General features: G+C 45.0%; 1 long non-coding RNA gene across 1 annotated transcript; it reads left to right on the plus strand.

Annotated features, from left to right (window-relative positions):
* The first annotated feature begins 17,935 nt into the window (after window positions 1-17,935).
* On the plus strand, window positions 17,936-18,646 carry LOC119340505. The gene is made up of 2 exons (XR_005164580.1): window positions 17,936-18,147; window positions 18,229-18,646. It is a non-coding gene; the product is annotated as an uncharacterized LOC119340505 (long non-coding RNA).
* Window positions 18,647-26,101: the final 7,455 nt, after the last annotated feature.

The raw sequence follows: 26,101 nt of genomic DNA on the forward strand, positions 1-26,101 counted from the left end.
ATGATTATGAGATATGGCAGATGGACGTCAAAACGGCATTCCTTAACGGCTATCTTAAGGAAGAACTGTATATGATGCATCCGGAGGGTTTTGTCGATCCTAAGAATGCTAACAAGGTATGCAAGCTCTAGCGATCCATTTATGGGCTGGTGCAAGCATCTCGGAGTTGGAACATTTGCTTTGATGAGATGATCAAAGCGTTTGGGTTTATGCAGACTTATGGAGAAGCCTGCGTTTACAAGAAAGTGAGTGGGAGCTCTGTAGCATTTCTCATATTATATGTAGATGACATACTTTTGATGGGAAATGATATAGAATTTTTGGACAGCATTAAGGCTTACTTGAATAAGTGTTTTTCAATGAAGGACCTTGGAGAAGCTGCTTACATGTTAGGCATCAAGATCTATAGGGATAGATCGAGACGCCTCATAGGTCTGTCACAAAGCACATACCTTGATAAGATATTGAAGAAGTTCAATATGGATCAGTCCAAGAAAGGGTTCTTGCCTGTGTTGCAAGGTGTAAGATTGAGCTCAGCTCAATGCCCGACCACGGCAGAAGATAAAGAAGAGATGAGTGTCATCCCCTATGCCTCAGCCATAGGATCTATTATGTATGCCATGCTGTGTACCAGACCAGATGTAAACCTTGCCGTAAGTTTGGTAGGAAGGTACCAAAGTAATCCCGGCAAGGAACACTGGACAGCGGTCAAGAATATCCTGAAGTACCTGAAAAGGACAAAGGACATGTTTCTCGTCTATGGAGGTGATGAAGAGCTTGTCGTAAAGGGTTACGTCGACGCTAGCTTTGACACAGATCTGGATGACTCTAAGTCACAAACCGGATACGTGTATATGTTGAATCGTGGAGTAGTAAGCTGGTGCAGTTGCAAGCAGAGCGTCGTGGCGGGATATACATGTGAAGCGGAGTACATGGCAGCCTCGGAGGCAGCGCATGAAGCAATATGGATGAAGGAGTTCATCACCGACCTAGGAGTCATACCCAATGCGTCGGGGCCAATCACTCTCTTCTGTGACAACACTGGAGCTATTGCCCTTGCCAAGGAGCCCAGGTTTCACAAGAAGACCAGGCACAACAAGCAACATTTCAACTCCATCTGTGAAAATGTTCAAGATGGAGACATAGATATTTGCAAAGTACATACATATCTGAATGTCGCAGATCCGTTGACTAAACCTCTTCCGCGAGCAAAACATGATCAACACCAGAACTCTATGGGTGTTCGATTAATCACAATGTAACTAGATTATTTACTCTAGTGCAAGTGGGAGACTGTTGGAAATATGCCCTAGAGGCAATAATAAAAGGATTATTATTATATTTCCTTGTTCATGATAATTGTCTTTTATTCATGCTATAATTGTATTATCCGGAAATCGTAATACACGTGTGAATACATAGACCACAATATGTCCCTAGTGAGTCTCTAGTTGACTAGCTTGTTGATCAACAGATAGTCATGGTTTCTTGACTATGGACATTGGATGTCATTGATAACGGGATCACATCATTAGGAGAATGATGTGATGGACAAGACCCAATCCTAAGCATAGCACAAGATCGTGTAGTTCATTTTGCTAGAGCTTTTCCAATGTCAAGTATCTTTTCCTTAGACCATGAGATCGTGTAACTCCCGGATACCGTAGGAGTGCTTTGGGTGTACCAAACGTCACAACATAACTAGGTGACTATAAAGGTATACTACGGGTATCTCCGAAAGTGTCTGTTGGGTTGACATAGATCGAGACTGGGATTTGTCACTACGTATGACGAAGAGGTATCACTGGGCCCACTCGGTAATGCATCATCATAATGAGCTCAAAGTGACCAAGTGTCTGGTCACGGGATCATGCATTACGGTTCGAGTAAAGTGACTTGCCGGTAACGAGATTGAATGAGGTATTGGGATACCGACGATCGAATCTCGGGCAAGTAACATACCGATTGACAAAGGGAATTGTATACGGGGTTGCTTGAATCCTCGACATTGTGGTTCATCCGATGATATCATCGAGGAGCATGTGGGAGCCAACATGGGTATCCAGATCCCACTGTTGGTTATTGACCGGAGAGTATTCTCGGTCATGTCTGCCTGTCTCCCGAACCCGTAGGGTCTACACACTTAAGGTTCGGTAATGCTAGGGTTGTAAAGATATTAGTATGCAGCAAACCGAAAGTTGTTCGGAGTCCCGTATGAGATCCCGGAATTCACGAGGAGTTCCGGAATGGTCCGGAGGTAAAGAATTATATATGGGAAGTCGAGTTTCGGCCATCGGGAAAGTTTCGGGGTTCACCGGTATTGTACCGGGACCACTGGAAGGGTCCCGGGGGTCCACCGGGTGGGGCCACCAATCCCGGAGGGCCCCATGGGCTGAAGTGGGAGGGGAACCAGCCCCTGGTGGCTGGTGTGCCCCCCCGCCCCCCCTCTGCGCCTAGGGTTGGGAACCCTAGGGGAGGGGGCGCCTCCACTTGCCTTGGGGGGAAAGTTTCCCCCCTTGGCCGCCGCCCCCCTAGGATATCCCATCTCCTAGGGCCGGCGCCCCCCTGGGGTCCCTATATAAAGAGTGGGGGTGGGAGGGCAGCCGCACCCTGACACCTGGCACCTCCCTCCCCCCTTGCTACACCTCTCCCTCCCGCAAGCACTTGGCGAAGCCCTGTCGGAATCCTGCTGCATCCACCACCACGCCGTCGTGCTGCTGGATCTTCATCAACCTCTCCTTCCCCCTTGCTGGATCAAGAAGGAGGAGACTTCATGCTGACCGTACATGTGTTGAACACGGAGGTGTCGTCCGTTCGGCGCTAGGATCTCCGGTGATTTGGATCACGACGAGTATGACTCCCTCAACCCCGTTCTCTTGAACGCTTCCGCTCGCGATCTACAAGGGTATGTAGATGCACTCCTCTCTCTCATTGCTAGATGAACTCATAGATTGATCTTGGTGAACGTAGGAAATTTTTTATTTTATGCAACATTCCCCAACAGAGTCATCTTCACTTGATGTTTGAAAGTAAGCATCGTGAGAGTTTACCTTGGCACCACGTGCCATGAAGCAGTATGTGGGAGCCGAGTCATTCTCGTCATTAGTGTTGGTGACGGAGTCATTGTCTTCAGTGTTGAAGATGGACTTGGCGACATAGGCTGTAGCTAGAGCTAGCCTTGCGATACCAGAGTCAGACTCCTCCTTAGACTCCACCACTTCCTCCTCAGAAGTAGACTCCTCCTATGAATCCATTTACTTGCCAACAAAAGCACGTGCCTTGCCTGATGAGCTCTTCTTGTGTGATGAAGACTTAGAGGAAGATTTGGAAGAAGACTTTGAGGATTTCTTCTTCTTCTTGTCATCAGAATCATATTCTTTGTTCTTCTTTTTCTTCTTCTCATTGTCCCACTATGGACATTCATAGATGTAGTGGCCAGGTTTCTTGCACTTGTGACATGTTCTTTTTTTGTTGTCATAGGTGGAAGCTTCATCGTCCCTTGAGCTGGATCGTGAAAACTTTCTGAAGTTTTTCTTCCTGGTGAATCTCTTGAACTTCTTCACAAGCATAGCAAGCTCCTTTCCAATGTCTTCAAGATCATCAGAATTGCAGTCAGATTCTTCTCCAGATGAGGAAGCCGCAGCCTTTGCCTTCAAGGCACGAGTTCGACCGTAGTTGGGGCCATAGATATCTCGTTTCTCAGATAGCTAGTACTCATGTGTGTTGAGCCTCTCGAGTATGTCAGACGGATCGAGTGTCTTGAAATCAGGGCATTCTTGTATCATCAGGGCTAAGGTGTCAAATGAGCTGTCGAGAGATCTCAGAAGTGTCTTCCACAATTTCATGCTTCGTAATGTCAGTTGCACCGAGTGCACGGAGCTCATTGGTGATATCAGTGAGGCGATCAAACGTGATCTGGACATTCTCGTTGTCGTGCCTTTTGAAGCGGTTGAAGAGGTTGCGAAGAGTACTGATTCGTTGATCACGTTGTGTTGAGACGCCTTCATTGAGCTTGGAGAGCCAGTGCTAGACTAGCTTCGACGTTTCCAGAGCGCTCACACGGCCATACTACCCTTTGGTCAGATGACCACAGATGATGTTCTTGGCGGTAGAGTCCAGTTGAATGAACTTATTCACATCAGCGGGGGTGACCCCTTCACCAGTCTTGGGAACGCCATTCTTGACGACATACCACAGATCGACATCAACGGCTTCAAGATGCATGCACATCCTATTCTTCCAGTAGGGATATTCAGTGCCATCAAAGATGGGACACGCAGCGGAGACCTTGATTATACCTGCAGTCGACATAGCTAAAACTCCAGGTGGTTAAATCGAATCACAAAGAACAAGGGAGTACCTTGCTCCGATACCAATTGAAAGTGCTAGTTATCGACTAGAGGGGGGGTGAATAGGCGATTTTTATGAAAGACTTCAAAACATGGGAGTTTCAAAGACAAACAGGACAAACAACACTATTCGTATGCAGCGGAAGGTTGACTACACTAGACAAGCCATAGTCAAGTACTCAATGAAGTGAAAGCATGAAGACTATTACCAGCTAGGTAGTAAGGATCAGGGTGGAAGATAATATGAAGACAATTAGGACAAGTAGTCAAACAGTGAAGTCAAACAGATTATGCAAGCAGGCAATGACTTCACGAAGACAAACTATAAGTAAGAGAAGTGAGAGATAGAACCAGTAGCTTCAGGAAGACAGTGGTTTTTTCGACCAGTTCCAGTTGTTGTGAAAACTGTATGTCTGGTTAGGGAGGCTGAGATTTAAGTTAGAAGACCGCGTCTTCACCTTATTCCCCTTGAGTTAAGGACACCTAGTCCCCGCCCAATCACTCTGGTAAGTCTTCAAGGTAGACTTCCAAAACTTCACAGACTTTGTTCACCGGCAATCCACAATGACTCTTGGATGCTCAGAACGCGACGCCTAACCGGCTGGAGGACTCACAGTCCTCAAGTGTAACAAGTCTTCAGATCACGCAGACAGAAAGACTTCAGTGATGCCAAACACTCTCTGGGCTCTAGGTGGTTTGGGCTTTGTCCTCGCAAGGATTCTCTCTCTCAAAGGTTTCGGAGGTGGGTTGCTCTCAAACACAAAAGCCGTATCTAACTCTGAGCAGCCACCAATTTATGTTGTAGGGGGTGGGCTATTTATAGCCACTGGGCAACCCGACCTGATTTGTCCGAAATGACCCTGGGTCACTAAGGAACTGACACGTGTTGCAACGGTCAGATTTCTAACACACGCGGCAGCTTGACTTGGGCTACAAGTAAAGCTGACTTATCCAACTCTGGATAAGATTTGCTCTCATTGTCTTCGCTCGAAGATGTATGATTTGGTTGAGCATCACTTCAGTAACTCTGACTTTGTTCACTTAGACCCCACTTAACATTGCGGTGGTTCCTATGACTCAACAAAGAAGAAAAGGAAACAACAAAACCACTAAGTCTTCGTGCTTCATAGTCTTCACTCAATGTCTTCTTATGTCATAGTCTTCAATGTGAATATCTTCATAGACCACCATTGTCTTTAATGTCTTCACACATTTTTAGGGGCCATCTCCGATAGGTAAACCGAATCAATGAGGGACTACTACCTGTGTTATCCTGCAATTCTCACAAACACATTAGTCCCTCAATCAGGTTTGTCGTCAATACTCCAAAACCAACTAGGGGTGGCACTAGATGCACTTACATTTGCGCCGTTGCCGGGAAGGTCTTCGCTCAAGTCAAGACATACCAAGTACCCATCACAAACTCATCTCCTTCGCATTTACATTATTTGTCATTCGCCTCTCGTTTTCCTCTCCCCCACTTCACCCTTGCCGTTTTATTCGCCCTTCTTCTGTTCGTCTTTTTTGCTTTGATGTCTTACTTGGCTCGTTTGCTCGTTTGGTTGGAATAGTTGTTTATTTATTGCTAAACAGAGAACCTAAGATCTATGGATGCTCATCCGCTTGCTAATCTTTTTAAGAGATCCAATTATGATGAACCAATTGCTAGTGAGTTTTGTGCACTAGATTATCTTTATGAAGCTTTGCTCAAAATTTGTGAATCTAAAAATTATGATGAAGAAATTTATGAAGAGATTCACGATAACTCCTTGAGTAAAAAGCATGATTGCAATGATTTTCCTATAAATTCTCTTGATGTCAATTGTGCTAATAATATGCAAAACCCTAAGCTTGGGGATGCTTTTTTTGCTATGTCTACTACTTGTTTCAATGATCATGATTGGGGTGATTCTTCTTATAACTTTGAAAATTTATTTAAGACCCATGATGAATATGAGATTGATAATAGTGTTTGCAATAATATTGAAATTGGGTTTGGAAGAGTGTCAACTTTAGATCCCACATATTTGGAGTATTTTCAATCTTATGATATTTTTAATAAAAGTGGGTTCGGAAAGGTCATGACTTTAGTTAATTTTAATCCCACTATCTTGGAAGAGTGTCAACTTTGCATGCATGTGGATCATGTTGAGAATATGTTTTGTGGTAGCTATTTTGTTGAATTTTCCTATGATCCTACATGTAATTATTATGAGAGAGGAAAATATGGTCTTAGAAATTTTTATCTTATTAAATTACCTCTCTTCATGTTTAGATTGCTATCGTCTCTTTCTTCTTCCTTGCATATGCTAGTTTTTGCTTGCCTTGCAAATTTGTTTGCTTATAATATGCCTATGCATAGGAAGTATGTTAGACTTAGATGTGTTTGTCACGTGATTTTGCATTGATTATTTTTGCTGCTGATAAAAAAAAAATTCCATGACTTCCTATTTTGGTAGGATCTTTAGAGTTCCAGAAGTTTGCGTTAGTTACAGATTGCTACAGACTGTTCTGTTTTTGACAGATTCTGTTTTTCGTGTGTTGTTTGCTTATTTTGATGTATCTATGGCTAGTATTAAGTGGTATGAACCATAGAGAACTTGGAATACAGTAGGTTTAACACAAAAATAAATAAAGAATGAGTTCATTATAGTACCTTATGTGGTGGTTTTGTTTTCTTTCACTAACGGAGTTTATAAGATTTCATGTTGAGTTTTGTGTTGTGAAGTTTTCAAGTTTTGGGTAAAGCTTTGATGGACTATGGAATAAGGAGTGGCAAAAGCCTAAGCTTGGGGATGACCAAGTCACCCCAAGATATTCAAGAATAGCCAAAATCCTAAGCTTGGTTATGCCCCGGGAATGCATCCCCTCTTTCGTCTTCGTTCATTGGTAACTTTACTTGGAGCTATATTTTTATTCACCACATGATATGTGTTTTGCTTGAAGCGTCGTGTATTATATTAGTCTTTGATTTTTAGTTTACCACAATAATCCTTGCTGTACTCAACTTTTGGGAGAATCCTACTTGATTTGAATTTATTAGAATATGCTATGTGCTTCACTTATATCTTTTGAGCTCGATAGTTTTTGCTCTAGTGCTTCACTTATATCTTTTAGAGCACGGGGGTGGCTTAATTTTGTAGAAATTGCTAGTCTCTCATGCTTCACTTATATTATTTTGAGAGTCTTTTAGAACAACATGGTATTTGCTATGGTTATAAATTGATCCTAGAATGGTAGGCATCCAAGTTGGGTATAATAAAAACTATCATAAGAAGTGAATTGGATGCTATGATCAATTTGATACTTGATAATTGTTTTGAGATATGGAGATAGTGATATCAAAGTCATGCTAGTTGGGTGATTATGAATTTAAAGAATGCTTGTGTTGAAGTTAGCAAGTCCCGTAGCATGCACGTATGGTTAAAGTTGTGTAATAAATTTGAAACATGGAGTGTACCTGGCTTGTGCATCCTTATGAGTGGCGGTCGGGGACGAGTGATGGTCTTTTCCTACCAATCTATCCCTCTAGGAGCATGTGCGTAGTGCTTGATTTTTGATGACTTCTAAATTTTTGCAATAAGTATATGAGTTCTTTTGACTAATGTTGAGTCCATGGATTATACGCACTTTTACCTTTCCACCATTGCTAGCCTCTTCGGTACCGTGCATTGCCCTTTCTCACCTTGAGAGTTGGTGCAAACTTCGCCGGTGCATCCAAACCCCGTGATATGATATGCTCTATCACACATAAACCTCCTTTTATCTTCCTAAAAACAGCCACCATACCTACCTATTATGGCATTTCCATAGCCATTCCGAGATATATTGCCATGCAACTTTCCACCGTTCCGTTCATCATCATCATGACATACATTACTTTTGTCATATTGCCATTGCATGATCATGTAGTTGACATCGTATTAGTGGCAAATCCACCAAGCATAATTTTTTATACATGTCACTCTTGATTCATTGCACCATCCCGGTACACCGCCGGAGGCATTCATATAGAGTCATATCTTGTTCTAGTTTCGAGTTGTAATTCATATGTTGTAATCAATAAAAGTGTGATGATCATAATTATTAGAGCATTGCCCAAAAAGAAAAAAAAGAAAGACCAAAAGAAAAAAAGAAAGGCCAAAGAAAAAAAAGAAAAAAAGAAGAAAAAAAGAAAAAAATTAAAAAAATAAAAGGGGCAATGTTACTATCTCTTTTTCCATACTTGTGCTTCAAAGTAGCACCATGTTCTTCATGTAGTGAGTCTCATATATTGTGCTTCAAAGTAGCACCATGTTTTTCATATAGTGAGTCTCATATGTTGTCACTTTCTTATACTAGTGGGAATTTTTCATTATAGAACTTGGCTTGTATATTCCTACGATGGGCTTCCTCAAATGCCCTAGGTCTTCGTAAGCAAGCAAGTTGGATGCACACCCACTAGTTTTCCTTTGTTGAGCATTCATTTATAGCTCTAGTGCATCCGTTGCATGGCAATCCCTACTCCTCATGTTGACATCAATTGATGGGCATCTCCATAGCCCGTTGATTATCCTCGTCAATGTGAGACTTTCTCCTTTTTGTCTTCTCCACACAATCCCCATCATCATATTCTATTCCATCCATAGTGCTATATCCATGGCTCACGCTCATGTATTGCGTGAAGGTTAAAAAGGTTTGAGATTATTTAAGTACGAAACAATTGCTTGGCTTGTCATTGGGGGTGTAGAATTTGGGAACATCTTTGTGTGACAAAAATGAAGCATAGCCTAACTATATGATTTTGTAGGGATAAACTTTCTTTAGCCATGTTATTTTGAGAAGACATGATTGCTTTGATTAGTATGCTTGAAGTGTTACTATTTTTTTATCAATATGAACTTTTATTTTGAATCATTTGGATCTGAACATTCATGCCACAATAAAGAAAATTACATTGATAATTATGCTAGGTAGCATTCCACATCAAAAATTCTGTTTTTATCATTTACCTACTCGAGGACGAACAGTAATTAAGCTTGGGGATGCTTGATACATCTCCAATGTATCCATAATTTTTGATTGTTCCATGCTATTATATTACCCCCTTTGGATGTTTATGGGCTTTATTTTACATATTTATATCATTTTGGGGACTAACCTACTAACCGGAGGCCCAACCCGTATTGCTGTGTTTTTTTTGCCTATTTTAGTATTTCGAAGAAAAGGAATATAAAACGGAGTCCAAACGGAATGAAACCTTCGGGAGCGTGATTTTTGTAACGAACGTGATCCAGAGGACTTGGAGTGCAAGTCAAGAAGCAATCGAGGCGGCTAGGAGATAGGAGGGTGCGCCCACCCCTCCTGGGCGCGCCCCTGTCTCCTGGGCCTATCGAGCGGACACCGACGTACATCTTCCTCCTATATATACCTACGTACCCCGAAAACATCCAGGGAGCCACCGAAACACAATTTCCACCGCCGTAACCTTCTGTATCCGCGAGATCCCATCTTGGAGCCTTCGCCGGTGCTCCGCCGGAGGGGGAATCGACCACGGAGGGCTTCTACATCAACACCATAGCCCCTCCGATGAGTTGTGAGTAGTTTACCGCAGACCTTCGGGTCCATAGTTATTAGCTAGATGGCTTCTTCTCTCTTTTTGGATCTCAATACAATATTCTCCCCCTCTCTTGTGAAGATCTATTCGATGTAACTCTTTTTGCGGTATGTTTGTCGAGATCCAATGAATTATGGGTTTATGATCAAGTGTATCTATGAGAAATATTTGAATCTTCTCTGAATTCTTTTATGTATGGTTGAGTTATCTTTGCAAGTCTCTTTGAATTATCAGTTTGGTTTGGCCTACTAGATTGATCTTTCTTGCCATGGGAGAAGTTCTTAGCTTTGGGTTCAATCTTGCGGTGTCCTTACCCAGTGACAGAAAGGGTTGCAAGGCACGTATTGTATTATTGTCATCGAGGATAAAAAGATGGGGTTTATATCATATTGCTTGAGCTTATCCCTCTACATCATGTCATCTTTCTTAATGCATTACTCTGTTCTTATGAACTTAATACTCTAGATGCATGCTGGATAGTGGTCGATGTGTGGAGTAATAGTAGTAGATGCAGGCAGGAGTCGGTCTACTTGTCACGGATGTGATGCCTATATACATGATCATGCCTAGATAATCTCATAATTATTCGCTTTTCTATCAATTGCTCGAAATTAATTTGTTCACCCAGTGTAATACTTATGCTATCTTGAGAGAAGCCTCTAGTGAAACCTATGGCCCCCGAGTCTATCTTTTATCATATAAGCTTTCAATCTAGTTTTATTTGCATCTTTAATTTTTGCATCTATATTATAAAATACCTAAAATATATTTATCTTATCATACTATCTCTATCAGATCTCACTTTTGCAAGTGGCCGTGAAGGGATTGACAATCGCTTTATTGCATTGGTTGCGAGTTCTTTGTTTGTTTGTGTAGGTGCGTGGGACTTTTGAGGAGCCTCCTACTGGATTAATACCTTGGTTCTCAAAAACTGAAGGAAATACTTACGCTACTATTGCTGCATCACCCTTTCCTCTTCAAGGAAAACCAACACAAGCTCAAGACGTAGCAGCTACTAATCCCAATTCGGTAGCTACTGTCAGTTTATCCTCAGTGTGTAAAGTGTAAAGTGTAAAGTGCCTAATAATAGTGCATGTCTGTTGTACCTACTGTCAGTTTATCCTCGGTTTGGAAATGAAATCTCATGGACTCTTGGAGTACAACTCCCTCCGAGTCAAACTAACCAAAAATAGCATATGCATTTAGTGCCTGATATTATAATGCATGCAAGATTTTAATCTTGACATGACAATAAAAGTGGAGCATGTTTAGTTAAATAACTCGGGATTTACATTTCAACAAGGATACAATTCACTTACCTAAGAAGACATCGATGCTTTCTTTCCTACTGCAAGTCCCAAATCGAGCTGCAACCTATGATTTGGCCATCCATGGAGCAGCGGAAAAAGTTCAGTCAAGCTATCAAACAAATTGTGTTATCTATGCAATGCAATACAAGCAGGGACCATGGATGATATCCTTTTAGATCTAGTGGTAAGACCATATCATTAAACTGTACTACTTTGCAACAACATAATGCAAAATATATGATGCCCATTGCCAACTGAAAAGGAACCAGAATTGTAACTTCTGTCATTAACTGAATTCTGAAATATGTAAAGCTTGCTCTACTTGACCAAATCAAGCAGATGAGCACACTTAGTATATCAGCAGGAAATTCATGTTGTGACGAAAAAACTGGTTCTGCCTGTAATAAGTAGACTAATTCTTGCAAAACATAAATCTGCTTGGACTGAAAATCCTAGAACAGCAGAACTGCTATTTGGGGATATCTTGACCATCACTATTCTGAATTGCACAAACATTTTATCTTTGGAAATCTATCGATGGCCTCTAAAACTTCCTTGCCTTGGACTGAAACAAACACCTTCAGATTAGCATCACACCTCTACTAGACATTATGGGCACTCATTCAGGTAAACACCATTGAGCTACTTTTAGCACACATATTTGAGCGCCATTCAACTGTCATAAAAAGTATGTATTGTAATCTAATTGTAGGCATGGATATCCCCAATAAATTTTGATTACCTTGGACATTTCTTCCTATGGTACGGTGAATACAAGAAACAACGAGAGTTCTGCTTCTTCTTGGCGCAAGGCTTCCTTTGTTCACTAAGAATGAAAGAAAAAAAGGAAGTCAATGTCAGAAATACAAGAAGGCAATAAAAACAAAGATCACAACATCATGTACCCTGAAGCAAAGTAATCTCCCTTCTAAAACATACTAATAGCTACCAGATAGAAAATCAATTCTTGCATGCAGCTATAATTGGCAAGAAAATTTCAGTTCTAAGAAGGTGGCTGAGTAGATCACTACACATGTTGGCTGTAAGATGTATAAGTACGACTTAAGAGAATTATAACGAGTTATATCTTAAATTATACAATATATGGTGCCACTAGAAAGCATCACACATCACGGATTACTTACGGTTCTAAAACTCCGCACCGCATATATGAACACATAACTGAACATGTGCAGTTGTAAAAAACAATGAATGGTATCTGCTTCTAAAAATACTAATTTAACAATAAAATATGTTTATTTTATAGAAGATTTATTTAGAGCTACCTTCTAGGCAATGCATTCAAAAATCAAGAACAGTCCCCACTAAATTTTGAATAACATAGGTTTAATTTTTCTCATCAAGTTAAATCAATAGGCATGGAAACCACATTGTAAATTCTAGAAATAGTTATACCACAACCAGTAAGCTAATAGATTTAACTAGATTGAACAACAAAATCTGAAAAATGAGAAGATATATATTTTATCTGTTAGACGATTATTGTGGAAACTGTTAACACCACTCCCGTCAGCTCTAACTTCTCTTCTAACTGATGCACTTAGTTAGCAGCTATTTCTAATTGGAGATGGAAGAATACTGCTCTCCTACAATCGGCAGAACCGTAAAGTAATGATGCGGCATTTGCCACTTTGAAGAACAATCCATATTGCAAGTGATAATGTGAAGCAGAGACATCTTCTAATCCACTTTGAAATGACCATGCTAGAAAAGCAAGTTGTTTGCAAATCTAATTGGATGAATAAACTGGAAGTACAAATGTACTTAAAATAAAGAAGTTTTGATCAAGTTCATTAAAAAATAACATGCACCAAACCACTTGTTAGAATAAGGATGCTAGAGAGATTACTTGAAATCCATACAAGCGAGCAATTAGAATTATGTGGTGCAGAAAAATAACTTTGGGCTGTCAAAAATGAAGAACAATGATTGTGTCTATCTATACACGATTTTCCTCTGCTCAAGCAAGCAAGCAAGAATCAAACAACACAATATACGGCAATTTGGTTGCACACACGTTCAAACTGGACGGATACGTGCACATTAGCAAACACCACCAAGTTGTGTCCAGACCATTTGCAATCAAAAGATGAGATGTGCAGGGAAGGGGGTGGAGCTCACCACACCAGGCCAGGGGGTAGGAGGAGGGAGTAGGCAGCCGCAGCAGCCATGAGGGAGGGCTCGTCCTCGTCCACCTGAAGCAGTAGGAGTAGCAGCTGGTCCAGATCCGAGCAACCTGCACAGAAAACAAAGGAAAGGAAAGGAAAGGAATCACAAGGAGGGGCATGAAGAAACCGACAAGACAAGGGAAGAAGGCGCGCGCACCATGGTCGGAGGTCGCCGGAGATGGCCTGCAGCTAGCGTGCGTCTTTTCCTTGGACGTTAGGCGTCGGACCTCCACGGGTAGCTAGGGTTTTGGGCGTCTCAGTCCATGGCTGAAGGGAGGGTCGGACCTTCATGGACGACCTCGAGGGACGGCGGTCCGCCGGTGCGGCTGCGGATTTGGGCGCTGCCTCCCCTTGCCGCCGTATCCCTTCCATTCCCTTCCCTCCCTTGGGAGAGGGAGAGAAGGTGAGGGGGGGGAGGAGGCCGCCGGCGGTGTCGCCATGGCCGGGCAGGGCTCCTCTCGCCTGCCTGCTAGGTCGCCGTGGCATTGGGTGGGCTAGGTGGGTGGGCTAGGGTTTCGCCCGAGCTGCTGGAGAGAAGGGTTGACGGAAAGGCAGGGTAGAGGGAGGTCGCCGGCGTGGATGGGGGAGAGGAGGCTGCCGGCGAGGCATGTCGCCGGGGAAGATGGGATCGGCGGCGGCGGCGTTCACACCCTTGGAAACAAATCGAGAGAGGAATCGAGGGGGCCTCGTTCCTCTGATTTCACTCGAGGGCAGTCTCGCTCGTGCGTGCGAGTCCTAGTTTTATTTCATAGGTTTTTCCAGGACAGAAATAACCTGAAATCTTAAAAGTGCACGCGCACTATTCCGTCGAACCGAGTGGCCGCGCCTTGACCGCTCGTTCCGTGCGAATCGTGTGGCCCACGAGAGTCGGGTGCTATTTTGTCGGGAGACTGTTTCTTTGCCCCGAGCGGCCTCGCTACCGACAAATCAGCACACGCGCTCGTCCACCTCTTGCATCTTATCCATTCGTCCCACCTCCGACTACCTGCCGCCCCGCACTGCTGCTCACCTCCCTGCGACCCGGCCACCTCCTGCCCCTTCTCCAGGCCACGCGCCCGCCTCCTGCTCCTTCTCCAGGCCACACGCCCTTCCGCCGAGCTCCTCCTCCCGGCGATGTGGCTACCGCCCCGTTCCTCCTCCCGGCATCGACGCTCCCGGAGGTCGAGGGAGATGCGGCAGATCCGGCGGTGCAGGCTGAGAAGATCAACCGGGGCCGTGGAGCCGGAGAAGCATCGCCGCCGTCTCCTCCTCCACTGTCCACTTTCCTAAGGGGGCGCCGTCAGAGCTCTTGGGAGGGGACATACAGGTAGGAGACCGTCTCTCTCCGGATCCATCGATCCAACAGGCTGGGATGGGGGAAAGAGCGCGGGTGACCGGATCTGTCGTTGTCACGCGTGGAGGATGGGGCGGTGGCGTGCAAGCATCGTGGTCATGGATGTGGAAAAGGAGCGTGGACGGGATGGAGAAGTCAGCAGCAGGGGTTTCCGCCGCCGGCCTTGTTGTGTAGTACAAGGGCGTGGTGGTCGGATCCATGGTGGCTGGGGTCGGACTACAGGGATGCAGCGTGCAAGCTTCGCTATGGTGGCGGATTGGTAGTTGATCTGCTAGGGGAAGGTAGAGCATTAGCCCCAGGTGCTTTTCGCATGATTTTTGCTGATTTTAAGAGGAGGAATTGCTATGTGTAGTTAGTCTGTTTTTTTACAACTAGGGCCCTGTTCCTGTGCAATTTATCATAGCCACTAGCCAAATTTTTAAGTCAGTTTTTTGTTGTTAGTTCTGTGCAAGTAGGGGCGCTTCCCTGTGCAACTAGGATGCCTTCCTATGCAATCTATTACATCTGGTAGCCAAATTTTGTAAGCAAACTAGGCAAAATAAATTTTATTCTCTGAATATCAGTTTTTATGTTAGTTCTCTGCAACTAGGGGTTCCTTAGCAATCTATCATATCTTTGTAGCCCAATTTGTAAGCAAACTACGCAAATAATTCTCGTTCTCTGTATATCAGTTTTTGGTGTCAGTTCTGTGCAACTTGAGGAGCATTCCTGTGCAATCTATCCCAAATTTGTAAGCAAACTAGGCAACTAATTTTATTTTAGTTCACTGGGGTCTGGGATCCTGCACAACTAGGGATACATTACTGTGCAACCAGAGGAAATGTGCTTGATAGTGAAACAGAGGTTCATATTTTCTTTTTCTTTTATCCTATGGCCATTTATTTATACTCTTTTCTTTTACCCTCTTTGTAGTTCAATATTTTTTATTCATTGTAGGGTTCTCCAAATAGGACCTCTTGGCGGAATTCAAAACGGGCGGCTAAGCGACAACCACGTGGCACTGATAATGACGGGGATGGAGAGGATGATGATGTGTCCTAAAGAGTATATAAATGAGTTGGCATCCTCAGTCTTTTTTAGTTGCACAAGAGTACCTGATAATTGGCATCCTCAGTATTTCTAGTTGCACAATCCCATCCAACTAGTTGACATCCTAGTATTTTTGTAGCTGCATTGACACCCTCAGGTGAATGTGCAATTTTTTGATTTGGTCATGCAAGTGCTAAATAGTTCTTTTCCCAAGAGTATCTAATTAATTGGCATCCTCAAGATCTATAGTTGCACACGAGTATTCAATTAGTTGGCGTCCTTAGCATTTCTACTTGCACAAACAGTATCCTACTAATTGACATCCTCAGCCACAAGAAAACTATTTTTTAGTCCCATCTTCAAATTTTTGAGGGTTGCCCAAGAGTATGTAATGATTTGGCACCCTCAGCCTTTCTAGTTGCACAGGAGTATTTAATTAGTTGGCATCCTGAGCATTTTCTAGTTACACAATAGCATCTAACTAGTTGACATCCTCTGCATTTTGTAGTTGCACAACTAACATAATATAAGTTGTCGTCGTCAGCCTTTTTTATTCAGTTTTTATGGCTTCACGAACTGCAATGCAAAGCTGGATTTTCATACAATTGTGATTAGTACTTTTTCTGCAGAACTCAATGCAGCTAGTATTTTCAACAGCATCAACATCATTTTTATAAACTCGGTTTTTGGTTTGGTGATGGTGTGATGATTTGTTGTCTCGTCATGCAAGTGCGGAATAACTATTTTCAGACTTGGTATCCTCAAGATTTCTAGTTGCACAAGAGTATCCATTTAGTTGGCATCATCAGCATTTCTAGTTTCAAGGAACAGTATACAACTAGTTGACATCCTCAGCCTTTCTAGTTGCACAAGAGTATATAATTTAGTCCTATCTCCAAAAAATTTGAGGGTTGCCCAAGAGTATCTTTGGCACCCTTAGACTTTATACTTGCACAGTAGTATGCAATAAGTTGGCATCCTCAGCAATTCTAGTTGCACAATACTTTCTAACTAGTTGACATAAGAGTACCTATTTAGTTGGCATCCTCAGCATTTCTAGTTGTACAAGAGTATCTATTTAGTTGGCATCCTCAGCATTTCTAGTTGCACAACAAACATAATACTGTGTTGGCATCCTCAACCTTTTTAATCCAGATTTCTGAAGCAGAACAAATTTTTTATGCAATGTTAACTAATCACCTCTTTTCACCTTCAGGATATTGTGCGGGGGGGTGAGGGTAATGAAGGAGATAAAACAGAACGATAGTCACAAGTTGGTAGGACAAGGGCATCACCTGGGAGGTTGGTTATGTTGAACAATTAGTTGAGCCCATTAAAAAAGTCTCACCTCTACCAGAAGCTGTTTGGAAGTGGAACAATAAGTTGTGCATTGGACGGAATTCAGATTTCGGAACTTGTTTGTACGCTCGTTTTTTACATTTTTCTTTATTGCTCTTTTTGTCGCATAGAGCGGTTGTGTCTCTTGCACGGTTTGTACTAAATAGGTTGCACAGATACAACCCAGTAATTGGTTTATTCCTTTTTCTCACATTTTTTTCTTGTTTTCAATGATGTACATGTTCTTTTGGCCAAAGAGGCTGATCTAGATTTGCTGCACATAATTCAAGCTACAATTCTTGTACACTACTATTTGGGAAGTAGAAATAAGATTCTGATGTCAGGAAATAGATTTTCATATTTTTTATGTTTTACTTTTAGTATATAGAACACCCTATAGAACATATTCCCGCTACTGCTATTTGTGTGAGACAAGACTATTGTACTCTCCTTTGTACTACTGTTTCTTTGTGCTTCTTCTAGTCTGGATTCATGTTTTAGTTGCACACATTTATAGCAAAAATTGGCTTTGGATTCATGTTTAGTTGCACAAATATATGTATATTTTTGCACAGACAACACACATCCATGTCGGCGTGTGTTGGTTGCACACATTTACAGCAAAAGTTGGCTTTTAAAATCCATGATTAGTTTGCACATCTCTTTTCTAGTCTTGGCTGTTTAGTTGCACACATAGCAGGAAAAGTTGGTTTTGGATCCATGTTTTAGTTGGCACAAATATAGGCTTCTATTTGCACACATGGCATAAAAAGGTTTCTTATGATCCTTCCCCTGATTTTCAGTATGAGTAAATAGGCTATAAAATATGTTTTTATGGTGTTTTTGTCTATGTGTTTTCTTATGATCCTTCTCCTGATTTTCTTTTGTGTCATGTATGTAGGGAGATGATGGTGATCAATACCGTCTTGTAAAGCGTCAAAGACGGAAAGCGAAAGCCACAACACCCGATGTAGGCGGTTCCTCATCTACAGCAGTTGTTGAGGTACAAAGTGCCAACCAATCCTGATTCAGTGCCAACCAATCCTGATTTAGTGCCATCTCAACATGTCAGCATTGCATGTAGGAAATCGGCAACCCGAGCACCTACTGTGGCAACTCCAACACCTAGTGAGCCAGCTGCAGGTCAACACATGCATAATGCATCATCTGATGGGCCAACGCCCGCAACTAGTGAGGGAAACACACTTTCATCTGTGCCAGCTCCAGTAATCACTCTGCCAAGTACAATATCAAGTGAGGCAACTGTAACTCCAGATGTGCCACCCCCAATAGCCAATGTGCCACCTGAAGGTCAAACTGTGCCAACTGCAGGGCATATGTTGGATGTTGGTGTGAACAATCTTTTGTGCCTATTTTGTATCTATTTTCATCGGATGTTGGTGTGAACAATCTTTTATGCACGCTGTGTGCCTACAGGTGGCTGCTGCAACTTGTCTAGTTGCACGAAAGCAGTATATAGTTGCACCAACTTGTTTACTTTTTTTGGCACACAGTGTTGCTACAATTGGCTGCTGTAACTTGATTGGTTGCACAAAAGCAGCATATTGGTTGCACAGATTCTATGCCAACCCCCTACATAATCCATGTGATTTCTGTACCAAATTCATGAATCAAAGGTTCGTTCAAGAAAACTAGCTAGAGGACAAGTCTGCAAGTCATGTCAAGGGAGGAAGCAAAGCAGAGGAAGGGGAATTCTCTCCTGGAGTTCTCTCCTCCTGGTACGTTTGTCCTTCTTGTTTGCTCCTTTTTGTTTGGCTTTTTCTTGATGTTTTCCTGGTTCTTTTTCCCTTTCTCCCTCTCTTCCCCTCTTCTGTTCTTAATTTTTGGAGCCGCCATGGATTTTCCTGGCGATGGAGGTTTCACCATGGCGAATCCTTCTTTCATGGGGAAGAAGTAGATGGCGTGGGGGTAGTTAGAGGGGAGATTCGGGTGTGGAGGTACAAAGGCGGGGGCGGGTGGTTGGGTTCACGTGATCCCCACGGCCAGCTGTCGCACGCGGGCACCGTGGTTGGTAGTTGATGTTTCGCGCGCGGGAGGATTGGAGACTTTCCTTTTTGACCACGCGCCCCGACCAGGTCTTTCCTTTTATGTCAGCCGCTCGGTAACCCTCCCCAGCGCCCGGGCGCCAGCTAGACGCGTCCATTAAAATTGAAATGGAAGCCGGAAGAGATACGATCCTGACCCGAGTAACTTCCGTTAGAAAACGTTATCTGCTATTCCACCGTCTCTTCTCCGTTTAAAAAACAAGATTCATTGTCGACGTGGAGCAAGCAAAGCTTGCTGCGTGGAGCCTGTCTGCATCGTCTCTCTGTCTAGTCTCCGGCCCCGTGAAAAGAAAAATCCCGTCGTCTGTCTCAAACTGAAGCGAGCAAGCAAGCCGAGGCATGGGTCCGGTGTACGGTCTTCTCCCTGCGTGTCCTCTGCCGGCGGAAGTGTCTGCCGAATGAGAAAAGCATCCCCTCAGCCGGCTGATTTTTTTTGGCTTCTCATGATTTTTTCAACACAGTACTTTATGCGCGCATGCACTCATTACTATAAAAACACGTACACCCTACTCCTATTAGCAGCAGATACTCATCCCTATAATTTACACGTACACTCCGAGAAACTGAGCCAGCATATATCAATATCATCTTAAAATTAAGAAAGTCACCAAAGACGCCCCTTATCCTATTATCCAGCCTCAATCGCTCGTTCCTCATCCCAAGCGCGTCTCTCACCCTCAAGGACGTGTTGCTCTGAGTCGGAGATGACGGCACTACAACACCGCCAGTGCTGTCAAGGGGAGAACAAGCTGGTGCTGCAAGCTTGGCCACGTTTTGCGGTGTTAGGCAGCTGCTGAATTCTGCAAGTGTTGGCCGCCTGAGAACAAGGTGCACAATATCAACCAATGGTGGCCTACCGCGAGGCCGCGTCACAACATCCCCTATGTTACGAACTGCCACAATGTCTCATGTATTGTGAGTCAATGTTGTGGAGGGGCGCCATCATGTTGCGGAGGAAAATCGATTAATGAGGGTATATTGCGGTGACAACATGGCTCGTGTTGCAAACGTCTGCTTGCAATTGAGCTCAACATGCCTCATGTTGTAAACATTCGTCTTGTAGACCTTCGAGTGCAACATGGTTCATGTGCATATTTTTGAGCCCAACATGTCCGTGTTGTAAAAACACGTCCGCTGGAAGATGCGGCCCAAATTGGATGGCTGTCGTGCAGTGGATCCGATCCGTGCATAAGCCGGCCAACACTTAGGGCATGTTTGGTTGCCCGCATTAGGCCTAGCCTGACCCGCGCGGAAAGAAAGTGGCCCGTTTGGTTGCCTGTGTTTACTGTGCGGCCCGCATGACACGAGCCTTAAAACACATTTGGGCCTGGCTCGCTGGAAACACTCATATCGGCAGTTTCTAGCGAGCCAGGCTGAGGCGAGCGCAAAAGGTGGGCCACTTGCACGAGGGGAGATAGGAGGGATACGAGCTGGTATGCAGCCTATGCGTGCTTTTCTTCTCCTACCTCCAGTAACCTTCCCTCTAATTCTGTTCTTTCTAGCCCCTTCTGATCTACAGAACGGTGCTTCGATTCGAGGTAAGCTCTACACGAAAAAGATGCACCTCGATGCTACGGTTCTATTCAGGCGATCGATTCATAGTTTCGTTGGCCGTAAGTTCTCAATTTCTTTTTCCCGTTTGAAGCTATTCTTAACGAATTTTGTCAGATTCGTCATGCACGATCGATCGTTTGAAATTTCCTTTGACCAGCAGCCTAATATTGCAGTTCCTCACAACATTCGTGTTGTAAGTTTTTGGTTTCGACGATCGTAGTTTCATCTCTCTTTGAGCAGCGGTCTACTGCACTGACGCCGCCATGTCGAGCTCCTCTGTCCTCTGCTCAGAGTCCTCCTATTCGTCCCTCTCGACGCCAACTCTCCTTGATCTCCTTGCCCACGTCCTACTACAATAGAGTCATTTACGGCGCCGCTCATCTGGGCCTACTCTCTGCCGTCCTCCTACTGCACTAACGCTGCAATGGCGTGCACACTGCTTTCTTGTGTCCTCTGCCTCCGTGCACACTGCAGTTCGGCGCACCGCCAACGGGGTCGATCATCTTGGCCTCCTCTCTTTCGCCCTACTACACTAGAGTCATTTCCGGTGTCGATCATCTCGGCCTCCTCTCTCGTCCACTGCGCTGACGATACCATGGCGCGGGCACTTCATTCTCATCCTCTGTCGACTGCCTTTGCACGAGCACCGCAACTAGTTCCCTAATAGTGTCGCTCGCCGTGCCGCCGACGGGGTCGCTCGTCCACGACTCCATGCTCGTCAAGTCGGACACGGCGCCACGGCCACTATCCACCGCAGTCACCATGGTCCGGCGCACACTACATTTCTTTTCCCACTTCCCCTGCTATCTCTTAACCCTGTGTGCTGAATGCAAGTGATAGCTCTTAATCATACCTCATGCGGGCAACCAAACAGTGTGTAGTTGCATGCGCCGAGACAATGCAGGCAACCAAACAACGTGCCAAAGTTGATCTCCTAATGCAGGAAGTCCATATGCAGGCAACCAAACAACTCGTAGATGCCGCATATGAGGCTGTTTTTCTAGAGCCAGGTTGTGTGGAGATGTGTATGCAACGCGGGTACTGTAGGCGACGGCAACCAAACACGCCCTTAATAGTCGGCTTAGTTAATCAACTTCACTCTAAGGATACATGAAGTAAAGAAAGGGGCGACATAGCCCACCCCAGTGACGTACAGTTGCTTTGAGCGGACTATGGCTGTGTGGCTCGACAGAGGACCTCCTTGCGTTGAGGAACTCTTACCAAGGGATTGTAACTCTACCTTGATGGAATAAATATCTATTGATCTCGCAAATAAATAAATAAATCAACTTCACTCTAAGGACACATGACGTAAAAAAAGGGGGTGACATTTTCATGGAGTGTTTGACAAAAAACTACCATAATTGAGGTTCGCATCCCACAGAACTACCACTTGTTAAAAAGTGACCGATAACTACCAAAAATTAGAATCTCATGACTAAAAACTACCACTTACGGAAAATGGCCAGTTTAGAAGATTTATATGTGTTTATGACATGCGGGGCCCGTCTGTCAGGGCTGACGTGGCGGGAAAGTCAACTCCGTTTATTTTTTACCTTTAAGTTGACCGTTATGCAGGTGGGCCCCACATGTCAGTATCTATCTTCTTCTTCCTCCTCCTATATCTCTCTTAGGCATTTCAACAAACACCTCGTCGGCGAGCACTGTTGTCGTTCATGTCGCACACCTACACTACAAAAAAAATACACATCCGTGACATTTTGGGCCGAACGAATTTTTTTTCTGTCAGACATATGACACTTCTATGACGATAATTGTGACAAAACCCGGTATCATCATAGATGTGGTGGGCTCCTACTTCTATGACAAAAAATCATGACAGAAAATGGGCTTTTCGTCTTGGGCGGGCCGGAGACGCAGCTGCATGACATTCTTTGGGCCGTCCATGACGGAAAAAACCGTGGTAGAAGTGAGGGGGAGGAAAATTTCGGGGAGTTGCCGGTTACGGTGGAAGGTCGGTGGCCGAGCGATGCGCGTTTCTCTCGTACACGTACGCGTGTGTGTGTGAGGCGTTGGCTCTAACTAAACCCGAGGGAGGTGTTGGGCTCTAACTGAACCCGAGCGATTGCACTGCAGGCTACGCGTTACTGAACCCGATCGATCGATTCTTTCGCTACTGCTGCTAACTGAAGCTGATCGATGCTGCCTCTCTGGATGAACATTGAGCGTTTCCAGGGGGGTGGATGAATAGTGAGCGGTGGGAGTGGATGAACAGGACCCGTGGCATTGCCTCTGGATGAGCAGGACCCCGATCGATCGAGCCGGTTGGGGCTGTATGAACAGGACTCGGTGGAGGGCTGGATGAACATGACGACCCCGTGGAGGGATGGATGAACAGTAGACGGTGGAGGGGTGGATGAATAGTATCCCGTGGAGGAATAGGAGCCCGTGGAGAGGGGTGTTTGAACAGGAGCCCGTGGAGTAGCACACGGTGGAGGCTGGATGAACAGGAGCCCGTGGATGAACAGTCGCAGGTGGAGGCTGGAGGAGGTCGACGGTGGATGAACAGTAGCCCGTGGAGGTTGGAGGAGGTCGACGGTGGAGATGAACAGTATCCCGTGGAGTCCCGTTTTGCGGTACGCCACACCCCTCCCGATGAACAGGACCCCCATTTCGACCGTAGCGCTCCAACACAAGTCCGTTTCGTCCGTTTTGCGGTACGCCACACCCCTCCCGATCAACAGGACCCCCGTTTCGACCGTAGGAGGTCCGTTTCCTCCATTTTGCGGTACGCCACACCCCTCCCGATCAACATGACTCCCGTTTCGACCGTAGGAGGTCATTTCCTCCGTTTTGCGGTACGCCACACCCCTCCCGATCAACAGGACCCGCGTTTCGACCGTAGGAGGTCCGTTTCCTCCGTTTTGCGGTACGCCACACCCCTCCCGATGAACATGATCCCGTTTCGAACGTGGCCGGTCGAACACAAGGCCGTTTCCTCCGTTCTGCGGTACGCCAGGCCTCGTTTCCATCGCCTGTTCCGTCCAAGCCCTCCCGATGAACACGACCATGCATTTTGTTCCGACCCAGCCGGTTGGCTCCCCATGAACACGACGACGACGCCGTTTCTCCGTTCCGAACCAGCCAATGTACACGAGCCCTGGCCGTACGTATATATGCGCGAGTAGGCGTTCGAGGCCCCGCCCGTATGTACACATACGTGGCTGTATTTTCTTTCTTGCACCCTGGTCGCTGTACGTACGTGTACATGCTACGTGCGCGCCTCTACTACGACACATGTCTATTACGACACGTGCGCGCCTCTACATCCACCAGTATGTACGTACACGTTCGCGACCAAAATGACAACGCTACGTACGCTTCGACCAGGTGGGTCCCGACTATCAGTCAATTCCTTGCGTGCGAAGATGTAGCTGGTGGGTCCCAGCAGTCAGGGGGGCGTATCGTTTTTTTTGCCCGGACACACTTCCTTGTGTGCAAAGGTGTAGTTGGTGGGTCCCAGCAGTCAGCTGGTGAATCGTTTTTTTTTGCCCGGACGCACTTCCTTGCGTGCGAAGATGTAGCTGGTAGGTCCCAGCAGTCAGGGGTGAAACGTTTTTTTTCGCGAAATACGGTGGCCCGTCCGGAGGGTCCCCGCTGTCAGGTGGAGGAATAGTTATTTTGCGCGTAATAAGGAGGCACTTCCTTGCGGCCGCCGTGGACCCAGCTGTCAGCCTCTCCACGTACAGTACTCTTCTGATGGAAGTCGGTCGTTGACCACATTGACCACGCCGCGTCGAGAGCACCAAGGCGATGGACAATGGCGAGGCCTAGGAAGGGGACGATGCGGAGCTAGGGAAGACGCGATAGTGGATGCCCAGGCGGAGAGGAGTACGACTATACGAGAGTTTACTGGTTCATCTGCCGTCGCCGGAGAATAACAGCAGGTGTGAGTCAGTAGAGGGTTGGCTAGGCCAGCGATGGGAGTACGATGGGGCGGTGAGGCCTGCGCGGCAGCATAGCCCACCGCGGGGAGGAGGGAGCAGGCAGTCCCGCCGGCGCTTGTTTGAGCGGCTGGATCATGAAGACAAAGATTGAAGAAGCACGACAGCCGTTGGATGGACATCCAACAGTCACTGTTCTCGTGTGTTGACTAAGTTGACAGGGCGTTGCGTGTGCGTCAACCTTTTTTTATGAAAGCATACACATCAACCTGTAGTAGGCGCACAAGTCAGCCTCAAATCTGTGGAAAACAGTAAACATCCCATCTGCCATTATTTCTAATAATGTACAACCCATTTGCTAATTCATAAGAATTTTTTTGGAGCCCATCTTCTTTTTGTTAGCATTACACCCCATATTGTGGCCACGGTTAAAAAGTATACGAAATTTTGCATATTTGGGTGCGGTCAACTGTTTTTAATCCAGAAATATCGATTCACATTCAAACTATTTTGAAAAATAATTTATATAAATATATAATCCAAATAATTGTCCACGCATAAAAATCAATGGAATTTAAAATCTTGTAATGAAAAAAATTGAAACTAATTCCCGGTTTGATGTGTTTTAAAAATGTACAACCCATTTCTGGGCAAACCGAATGAAACTCTCCTCGTCTTGAAAGATTTGCAGCCCAGCAGGGCCGATAAAGCAAGTAGGCCTTGTTTGGATATTTCTTAAAAAAAATTAGAACTGGGCTAGCCATTTTCAGCAAGAAAAAAACACAACTTGGCTCATGATGTGGTAAACATAAATAAAACCCTGGCTAGACGGGCCACGGCCCCCGCACAGCCCCGTTGTTACCCTGATCCGTCGCTAAAACTAGTATAAATAACAACTGCTTGTTCCTCACAAAAAAAACTGCGCGACTTGCTCGGTCCCTGCTGTGAGCCGCTCGTAGTGTAATTCTCTCATTTATTGACTACGTTGACAATTGCGTGAGCCCCAGATGTCCAACCATTAGGAGGAACCATATTTTTGGGCTTGTAATACAAAGGCACTTGCTTGTGTACTGCCATGACGCTGGTGGGTCCCTACTGTCATCCTCTCCATGTACAATAATCTCCTTGTTCCTCTCGGTTGTTGATGACGTTGACAACACAAGAGCGCGGCGCACCGCGCACGACGAGCAAACCAAGGCCGCAAGGCGGAGGACGATGGCGAGGCCTCGGACGAAACAAACAGGAGCCATGGAAGATGCGTCGGTTCAGTCGCAGGCGGAGGGGAGTATGAGGGTTGACTGGTTCATGTGCAGGTGCGTGTTGGGGCTGACGTCGCCGGAGAATAACAGGACGTGTGGGGGAATATAGGGAGGGACTGGCCAACGTTGGAGGGTATGTACGGTAGGGCGGCGGAGGCACAGCCAGCCATGGG

The sequence above is a fragment of the Triticum dicoccoides genome, chromosome 7B (genome assembly GCF_002162155.2).
Source record: "Triticum dicoccoides isolate Atlit2015 ecotype Zavitan chromosome 7B, WEW_v2.0, whole genome shotgun sequence".
Lineage (NCBI taxonomy): Eukaryota > Viridiplantae > Streptophyta > Magnoliopsida > Poales > Poaceae > Triticum > Triticum dicoccoides.